We start from the raw sequence: 10197 nt of genomic DNA on the forward strand, positions 1-10197 counted from the left end.
TATTGGCTGCTATGAGGGATAGGCTGGGAGTCAGGTGGGAGGTGAACATTAAGGAGAGGGACTGACCTGAAGCATATGGAGTGTCACTGTAACTCCATCACAGGGTTAATTTTGAGAGGCATCTATGTTTGTGCAGTTGTGTTTTCTGTAAACATTATTGTTTTGCTCCACTGTGGTATTTCTTAAAAAGTGTTTTGGAATAGTAAGGAAAGGGGCCAGGCACAATGGCTAATGCCTATAATCCCAGCACTTTGGGAGGCTGAGGCAGGTGGATCACTTGAGGTCAGGAGTTCGAAACCAGCCTGGCCAACATAGTAAAACCCTGTCTTTACTAAACATACAAAAATTAGCCAGGTGTGGTGGCACACACCTGCAGTCTCAGCTACTCAGGAGGCTGAGGCAGGAGAATCGTTGGAACCCAGGGGGCAGAGGTTGCAGTGAGCCAAGATTGCACCATTGCACTCCAGCATGGATGTCAGAGTGAGACTCTATCTCAAAAAAAAAAGAAAGAAAAAAGAAAAGAAAAAAAAAGAAAAGAGATTAGATTAAGATTAAGTACATACTTCCTCTCCCACTTCAAGTCCTGGAAATAGAGGATCAGAAACACTGAGGAATTCTTTAGGATAGAAAGGAGATGGGATTTTACTTATGGGAAGACAGCAAATAAAAACTGCAACTTAACACATACACAGGTGAAAGTGTTAGCAAGAGTAGGAACCATTTGCTCTACCTAACTCCAGAAAAAACTCGTACTAAAATGAAAACATAAAGCAGGCAGCAATTCCCATCCTTTCTCTACAAAAAGAGATAGGGTACTAAATAAAACATAATTTAGCAATCACAAGCATGAACAGATAGACCACAAAATTTACCGAGCATTTAAGCAAGATCAACACTATAAATGAAGACATTAAACCAAAAAGTCAGAGGCATTACCATCTAAGGAAAAGGAATAAATTATAAATTAAAAGAACATAAGAGAACTAAAATAAGGTGTAATTAATGTTCTCAAAAGATAGCGTAAAACAAGAGCAAGAACAAATTGCTTTATCATATGGGATCTAGCCTTCAGCTCTGAATGTGAGATCCTATTACTGACAAAGTCTGTCTTTCCAAAATGGGGTCTTTATCTGTTCAGTTCAGAAACCAATACACAAAAACAAAAGTGAGCATCAAGCAGTTCAGGTCTCATTCGATGGCCATAGAATTGAGAAGTGGGAGCTTGGCTCACAAATCAATTTCATAGCTCTTGCAAGTGAGTGCATCACAAATGTAGGGCATCTTTAATGAAGGGGTTAAGCATTAAGAGCAAGAGGAGGAATATTCATGTCTTTTATGGGAATGGGCAGAGAACCGCTCAAAACCAGAGTGCGCTATCCTTTTTGTCCTTTCATGGTTTCCTCTGGCTGTTGTCATGGTGATTGTCAACTGTCACGGCACTGGTGGGAGAGTCATTTAGCATGGACATTAGACTATAATGAAGTTAGAGTTTCTTCAGAGGTCACGTGAGCTGCCATCTTGGATCCCATCAGTCATAGTTAGGTCACAAGGGGGAAATTCAGACCTCAGGCATCCTGTTTCCTAAAGATAAGCAAGGTTAAGACAGGATAGAAATTCACCTAGGGGGCCGGGCGCGGTGGCTCACGCCTGTAATCCCAGCACTTTGGGAGGCTGAGGCGGGCGGATCACGAGGTCAGGAGATCGAGACCACGGTGAAACCCCGTCTCTACTAAAAATACAAAAAAATTAGCCGGGCGAGGTGGCGGGCGCTGAGGCAGGAGAATGGCGTGAACCCCAGGGGGCGGAGCCTGCAGTGAGCTGAGATCGCGCCACTGCACTCCAGCCTGGGTGAAAGAGCGAGACTCCTTCTCAAAAAAAAAAAAAAAAAAAAAAAAATTCACCTAGGTCATGTAGGCATTACAATGTGTAACAACCCTAAATATCGAAACAACAGGAACTATGTCCAAATACCATGAAAGTTTCATGTAGAATCAGTGTTAATGTCAGTATGTAGATTCTTTGGCTTGCAGGGAGGACTTGCGTGGCAGAAGTGCTTTGGTAACAGGAAAGAAAATTTAACTTGTGAGCTCTTTCTTCTCAGGTAGCATGAATGTAACAGACTCCTGTATGACAAAATATATTTTCCCAGGAATGGCAAGCACCCATTTTTGTCCAATTCATGGTTCTGGAGGTACTTACAAATTAGTGTGATGTTCGTAATAGTTGCTCTCAGAAATTGCAGAACAGTTTGCAATTTTTTTTTTTTTAAAAGGGTCTTGCTCTCTTGCCCAGGGTGGAGTGCAGTGGCGTGATCTCGGCTCACTGCAACCTCCGCCTCCCAGGTTCAAGAGATTCTTCCACTTCAGCCTCCTGATTTGCTGGGACAACAGACATGCATGACCACGCCGAGCTAATTTTTGTATTCTTTTGGTAGAGACAGGGCTTCACCATGTTGGTCAGGCTGGTCTCGAACTACTGACCTCAAGTGACCTGCCCGCCTTGACCTCCCAAGCGCTGGGATTAGAGGCATGAGCCACAGTGCCCAACCACATTTTTATTATTAAACAATTCATAATAGTCTTAAAGATGTATGCTTAAAGGTCTAGAGTGAGACATGATACCAATTTGTTACATTGGCAGCCAAACTTTGTACACTAAACTTGTAAATATTTTTTACAAACACATTTAGTAAGTATGTAATTAAATGTTTAGAAAATTAAATAAAAACTCAACTCATTAAATAATAATTTATTCTTTCATAGACCTTGATTATCACTGGTTTTGCCTTATAGATTTTAATAGATAAGTTTGAATACTTTAGCATAACCACATCATGAACATATGTAAAAATAACTTTTTTAAAATTCTTTACATTTACTTTAATTTACATTTTTTATAAATATATATTTGGTGTAATTTGAACACAATTATATTTACTTTTTCTTTTAGATCTGTATACAAATTATGTGAAACTCCTTCTATTTTTTATATTTTATTTTTTGCCTAAGTTCTACCTCAGGATCTAGAAACTCTTTTAACAACATAATTAACAATTTTGCTGAAACAAAGGCAAGAAAGATACATTTTACAGAATGCATACTTTTGAATAGATTATTTTGTTGCTCAATCAAATATTGCTGACTCATCAACAGGACTCCCAGATAAGGGTAATAATAAAATCCAGCCATCTTTGACATTTTGGCAACTTTATAAAAACCATACCTTTATACATCTTTTTAAATGTTGCTGTTATGAAGGTACACTTGTCAAGGTACAGGAAAAATCATTTTATTTTCAGCTTGATTCATAACTTTTAAGTACCAAGCATATGAAGCATGGGTTCTCATTTATACTCTTTTCCCACCTACCAGAAACAGGCCTGGTCAGACTGGAATAATTTCGGATGCAATTGTAATCCTTGTAAATGAAAATAGGTTACAATCATCCATTAAGAACAGAGATTCTCAGCTGGGCGCGGTGGCTCACGCCTGTAATCTCAGCACTTTGGGAGGCCAAGGTGGGCGGATCACGAGGTCAGGAGATCGAGACCATTTTGGCCAACATGTTGAAACCCCGTCTCTACTAAAATACAAAATAAAAATTAGCCGGGCGTGGTGGTGTGTGCCTGTAGGCCTAGCTGCTCGGGAGGCTGAGGCTGGGGAATCACCTGAACCCCGGAGGTGGAGGTTGCAGTGAGCCAAGATTGTGCCACTGCACTCCAGCCTGGCAACAGAGTAAGACTCTGTCTCAAAAAAAAAAAACAGAGATTCTCACCGAAGAATTTTCAGTGTCACCACGTGCTTTGTACTAGAGGTGAAACTAAAACTAAAACAAAATGACCCAAAAAAGGATGCAAATAAATGATTTTTAAAAGATACGCTAAGGAAATGCTACAAAAATGAAAGGAAATGAGGTAATATTAATATCGGTTAATAAAATTCAAGGCCAGAAATGTTAAATGAGTAAATAAGAAATGTATGTTGATGGTATATATAATTGTATATACCTAACAAGATAGCTGTGAGCTGTAACTGTTAGAAATATAAACAAAGAGACAAATATATAATAATTGTGACATATTTTAATATACTTCTTTCAGTAATTAAGAAATCATTTAATAACAGCAACAGCAATAAAAATGTGTGGGTTTTGAGTGAATAGCACAATGCAAGCTTAGCTGTATAGATGGGTAATGGATGAATGGGTGGATGAATACATACATACAGCTGGGCGCGGTGGCTCACGTCTGTAATCCTAGCAGTTTGGGAGGCCAAGGCGGGTGGATCATCTGAGGTCAGGAGTTCCAGACCAGCCTGGCCAATACGGTGAAACCCCATCTCTACTAAAAATACAAAAAACTAGCCGGGCGTAGTGGCATGTCTGTAATCCCAGCTACTCAGGAGGCTGAGGCATGAGAATCACTTGAATCCAGGAGGCAGAGATTGCGGTGAGCTGAGATCGCGCCACTGCACTCCAGCCTAGGTGACAGAGCAAGACTCCGACTCAAAAAAAAAAAGAATATATACATACATACATATAGGCTGATAGCTAACTAGGTAGATATATAGATACACAGATACATATATAGTTGATAAATAGATTTACTCTGCCATAATATTATAAACTATAAATATTACAAGCTCTCATGGATGAAATTGATATCTTAAATCAACGGGGAAAGAATGGAATATTCAAAACTGGTGTTGGGATATTGGACAATGGAGGTGGGAGCAGGTTTTAATTTAAATAGGGAGAATTGCTTAGGACTTGATGAGCCAAGACTTGGAGGAGAAGAAGTGGTTGGAGAAACCACTCCAGGCAGAGGAACCCCAGGGGTCAGCCAACGCAAGGCTCTAAATTAGGAAGTACTCAGTGAGGCTGAGAACAATAAGGCACTAAGTTCTTTTAGGTTCTCAGGCCTTTGCACTTATTTCTGCTTCAAATGCCTCGTTTTCCCTTCCTATCTGGGAAACATTCACTCTTTCTTCAGTGTAGCCTCCAAGTTCACTTGCTCAGTGAAGGCCCCTCTGATTCTCCCAGAAAGGATGTGCTACCCCATCCTCCGTGCTCACAATTCTCGGCCCACAGCTCAGGATTAGTTTTTATTACAGTGTGACTTTAGGTTTTCATATCTGACTTCCCCACCAGACTATGAACAAATCAAAGGCAAAGATTGCATTTCATTGAGCTGTGCTTCCCCGAACATCAGGCATAGTGCATAAGACACACTCACTCCATAAACCTTTGTGTGTCAAATGAGAGATATTATGTATTAAGCAGTCCAATTCCTCTTTTCACTGTGCATTCTTCATGCAAATGGCAGCTGTGTCTTAGGTGTTTCCCATATGTAGCGACAAGGTACTATGTACTATCAGGAATAAATGGGAAATTACCAAACCCCTTCTCTAAGCAGAACTGAGGGCAGGGATTTCACATCAAACAGACCATGAAATAAATGGAGAGAGCTAATTTGTATTTATTTATGTATTTAGTTATTTATGTTTATTTATTTATTGAGAGAAAGTCTCGCTCTGTTGCCCAGGCTGGAGTGCAGCGTGCGATCTCAGCTCACTACAACCTCCGCCTCCCGGGTTCAAACGATTCTCATGCCTCAGCCTCCCGAGTAGCTGAGATTACAGGTGTGTGCCACCACACCCAGTTAATTTTTTGTGTTTTTTAGTAGAGACAGTGTTTCACCATGTTAGTCAGGCTTGTCTCGAACTCCTGACCTCAAATGATCCACCTGCTTCGGCCTCCCAAATTGCTGGGATTACAGGCATGAGCCACCGTGCCTGGCCACGGAGAGGGCTAATTACAGAACATGTTGTACTGGCTAGGAATACAAAAGCCATCAGGAAAAGGCCAAATGAGTGTGCTCTCCTGTCACTGAAGGCTTCTGGAAGGATATGGGCCATTGCATCAGATTTGGTTACTGAGCAGATTGGAGAAGAGCATCGAAGGTGAGAGCAGAGGTAAGAACCAGCATACATGTGGGAATGAGTGGGTAGGTGCACCGGCCAAGAAGGGGCCTGACCGGAGGAGCAGGGAACAGTCAACAGGCTATGGAAGGCTAGAGTCAGATTGAAGAGATTAGAGACTCCTAATATCAGGCTGAGAAATCAAATAGCTGTTCATCATTTGTGCCCAAGGATGGCTCAGAGCAACGTGATGAAAGTGGCACTTGTGTAAGACTTGTCCAGCAGAGTAGGGCAAGGATGGATGCAAGGGAAAGAATCTGGAGCCTCAGGCCAAGAAGAATCAGGATATGTTATACAAGGACCCAGGTATGGGGGGCTTGAAAGCAACTTGGGGGCCAGGACTATGTCTAGACCACCATGTGGCCCCATATTGGTGGTAGGGACTGTGTAAGTGTCTGTTGAATACATGAATGTTGTGAATTAATTAAGAAGAGTTGAGAGTTGTTTTTAATCAAGGAACAGTAGGCTCTAATGATAGAGAGACCTCCTCACCTCTTTCCCACAAACTCCCATCCTGCACCCTATGTTCCAGGGATAGTAAGCTGTTCACTGTTCTCAAGAGACTGGTTCTGCCCTATCTCTGGACATTCGTATTACTGCTTGCTTTGCCTGAAAGGGAAGGGAAGACATTTCTGACTGAATCAAAAAGTGATTTAGAGAACTAAATATAAAGAAGTTTTAGGAATACCTTAATCAATTTCTGCTTTTATTTTCATTTTAATGTATTTAAAAGTATAATAGAATGAAAATAATTCATGCCTAAATATGTCTAAATAGGTTTTAATGTTTAAGATAAAAATCTTAGGGCTGGGTGTGGTGGCTCACGTCTGTAATCCCAGCATTTTGGGAAGCTGAGGCAGGTGGATCACTTGAGGTCAGGAGTTCGAGACCAGTCTGGCCAACAAGGAGAAACCCCATCTCTACTAAAAATACAAAAATTAGCTGGGTGTGGTAGTGGGCACCTGTAATCCCAGCTACCTGGGAGGCTGAGGCATGAGAATAGCTTAAATCCGGGAGGCAGAGCTTGCAGTGAGCCGAGATCATGCCACTGCACTCCAGCCTGGGCAACAGAGCAAGACTCTGTCTCAAAAACAAAAAGAAAAATCCTCGGTAATAAAAAGCATTGTATTGTACTCAATTTGGCAATGTTTTTTCTTTTCTTAGTGGTATATAAAATAATGGTGCAGGCCAGGTGCGGTGACTCATGCCTGTAATCCCAGCACTTTGGGAGGCCGAGGCAGGCGGATCACAAGGTCAGGAGATCGAGACCATCCTGGCTGATATGGTGAAACCCCGTCTGTACTAAAAATTCAAAAAAAAAATTCAAAAAACCAGAGTACGCTTTCCTTTTTGTCCTTTCATGGTTTCCTCTGGTTGTTGTCATGGTGATTGTCAACTGTCATGGCACTGGTGGGAGAGTCATTTAGCATGGACATTAGACTATAATGAAGTTAGAGATTCTTCAGAGTCAAGTGAGCTGCCATCTTGGATCCCACCAGCCTGGTGTGGTGATACGTACCTGTAGTCCCAGCTACTCGGGAGGCTGGGCAGGAGAATTGCTTGAACCCGGGAGGCAGAGGTTGCAGTGAGCCGAGATCGGGCCACTGCACTCCAGCCTGGGGGACAGAATGAGACTCTGTCTCAAAAAGAATAATAATAATAATAATAATAATAATGGTGCAACTTATGATGAATGCATCTTAGATGAGATGAAACATTATTCTGTTTATAAGACTTCCTTTAAGTCTAAGATAAAGTGACTTCCATAATACAGTAATATTAATAATTAACATTTTCTTTTCTCTTTTTCCTATAACACTTACCTAACATACTACATATACTTTGTTTTTTATGTTTATTGCTTATTGTCTCCCTGCTAAAATGCACATTCCATGAGGGTAGGAATTTTTATCAATATGTTCTCTGATGTCTCCCAAGCCCCTAAAACAGCACATAGTAAGTGCTTTCTCTCTGTCTCTCTCTCTCTCTCTCTCTCTCTCTCTCTATATATATATATATATATATATATATATGTATATGTATGTATGTTGAATGAATGAAATTTTTTAATGTGCTAGACACTGTTCTAAGTGCTTTGCATGGCTTGTTTTATTTAACTTTCACGAGAAACCTAAGGTCTATATTACCATCCACATTTTCAGTTGAGGGAAACAATGTATATAAAGATTCAGTAACCTGACCAAGGTTGTACAGCTTGACACTGGAGGAAATAGAATTCAAGCATAGTCTGCCTCTGAACACAATACTCTTCTCCATTCCACTGTGCTGTTTCTAATACCACCTGTGTTCCCCGTTTTGCGTTCTCTTGGCAAACTCCTGTTCTGGACACCCATTGCATTGGGTGCCTGCCTCTATCATAGCTCTCATTGCCCTTTATTAGAGGATAATATGGTCCATGTCCTCCACTAGACTGAGCTTCTCAAACGCTGAGACCTACCTTATTTGTCTTTTTTTTTTTTTTTTTTTTGAGATGGAGTCTCACTCTGTTGCCCAGGCTGGAGTGCAGTGGCACGATCTCAGCTCACTGCAACCTCCGCCTCCCGGGTTCATGCCATTCTCCTGCCTTAACCTCCTGAGTAGCTGGGACTAAAGGCACCTGCCACCATGCCTGGCTAATTTTTTGTATTTTTAGTAGAGACGGGGTTTCACCCTATTAGCCAGGATGGTCTCGATCTCCTGACCTCGTGATCCACCCGCCTCAGCCTCCCAAAGTGCTGGGATTACAGGCGTGAGCCATTGGCCTCTTATTTGTCTTTATCCCCAAGGCCTACCATGGAGGCTGGCACTGCACAGATGCATAATGTCTGTGAAATGAATTGGCTATGTAAATACAGAGCAGGGAGCATAAAAGAGAATTGGAAGGCTTCTAACAGGAAGGCAAAGAACTTGTGGAACCGATGAAAAGGAACAGCTTAAGAAGAGCAGGGCTTCTAGAGAGAAAATATCGAGTCCAGTTCTGAACGTCTTGGAAAGATGGAAAGATAAACAAGTGAAGATATCCAGTAGGGATGTGGAACAAGAAAACTGTCACAAAGTTTCTTTTAAGGACCAAAACATAGTCTCGCAAGTCTTTGTGACAGAAGTGCTAACTGAAACTATCAGAGTGAATCGACCCACCAACTAAAACAATGCAGAGAGAGAGAGAGAGGAGAGCGAGAGAGAGAGAAAGAGAGAGAAATGAAGGGACAGCATCTTGGCATATACCTATAGTTAAGGGGGTTGAGGAAGGCAAGGAGACAGCACAGAGATCTAGAAGAAATTCAGAAGATCGCTGTAGCAACACTGAAGTCAAGGGAATCGTTCTCCGGTTTGTGTCCGTGAGTAGGTGTCTGTGATAACTGCTTTGTAACAGTACAGATTATAAATAAAAGTCTGTGGGCAGCAACAGAAAAACAACACATACGTTTTTCAGTGCGACTGGGTCTGTCTGGCCCTGCCCACCAGTGGTTTGGGGATCTACTTCGTTCCGACTAGAGAGCACCCACTCGAAATTTCCTCTGGATGGCAACCTAGCACAACACGTCTTCCACCTCTTCACACTGACTCCTCCTCGCCTCCTCTCTCCTCCAAACATAGGCTGGGTGATTACACCCTCTTTGTGTCAAAACAGCACACTTGAAATCATTTTATGGCACCCACATTCTTCCATTTTAATCTTTAAGATTTTGTAAGGTGAAATGGTCTTTGCAATTGTTATCCTGTGTTAATTTTCTTTTTCTTATCAACACCTCAAAATTCCTCTCTTCTAGTTTGTTTTTGCTCTGTTAGTGAAACCAGCACTTCCCAATTGGCGAACTAGACTTGTTCAGGGGGTAAGGTGGGGAATGTTATTTTAACTCACTGCATCTCTCTGGTAATATGTTCCTTGTCTATCCCTTAAGCTTACCACAGACCACTAGGAATTGCTTAGGTGCACGGTGGCATTTAGCAGTAGAGACCACTAACTTTTGACCTCGAAGAGCACTTAAGATAATAAATTCATTAAAAATTTAGTAATCACACTACAAATATTCTGTATGACCACTATTTTCACCTTTCTTTAAATCAAATTTATTAAACATGACTTTCCTCAGGTCAATTACTCATTTTATTTGTTGAGAAATTGTGAGATACACATTCCTAAGGAAAAGTGAATAAAACATATATGTACAGTTTGTTTAAAGAATAATTATAAAGCAAACACTCAGGTCCATAAATA

The sequence above is a fragment of the Symphalangus syndactylus genome, chromosome 19 (genome assembly GCF_028878055.3).
Source record: "Symphalangus syndactylus isolate Jambi chromosome 19, NHGRI_mSymSyn1-v2.1_pri, whole genome shotgun sequence".
Taxonomy (NCBI): domain Eukaryota; kingdom Metazoa; phylum Chordata; class Mammalia; order Primates; family Hylobatidae; genus Symphalangus; species Symphalangus syndactylus.